This window comes from Centroberyx affinis, unplaced genomic scaffold, assembly GCF_046629955.1.
Source record: "Centroberyx affinis isolate AG114_WGS23_722 - 3 ecotype Tasmania unplaced genomic scaffold, CSIRO-AGI_Caff_v1 ptg002908l_1, whole genome shotgun sequence".
NCBI lineage: Eukaryota > Metazoa > Chordata > Actinopteri > Beryciformes > Berycidae > Centroberyx > Centroberyx affinis.
Window position 1 is genome coordinate 57,069 of NW_027281032.1, and position 432 is coordinate 57,500.

The window sequence follows — 432 nt, forward strand, 5'->3', positions numbered from 1 at the left end:
TCATAGTGCTAGCAGTTGCGTAAGGCTTAATGTGAAATTTTGGCTCGGGTTTTGAAACAGGCTAGAAACTTGACTCAGCTGAGACAGACTTCTCCTGAAAAGAGACAGCAGGGCTAAAACAAAGGAAGCAGAGATTCAGAGGAGGAAAGGGGAATGGACAGGGTAAAACAACTAAGGCCTTTTTTTCATTAGAACAGAGGAAAAAACATGATGACAAGACCAAGTTCTGTCTCTCTCTCTCTCTGTGTGTGTGTGTGTGAGAGAGAGAGAGAGAGAGAAAGAGTGGGGCTGTCCAGAGGTCTGTATGAGAGGCAGAAATAAACAGAGCATAATTAGAAGAGGGAGGGTCTGGCACCTTAGTAGGTCTTCACACACACACACACACACACATACACATACACTCCTCCACTATACTGAGGATATCTGCCAGAG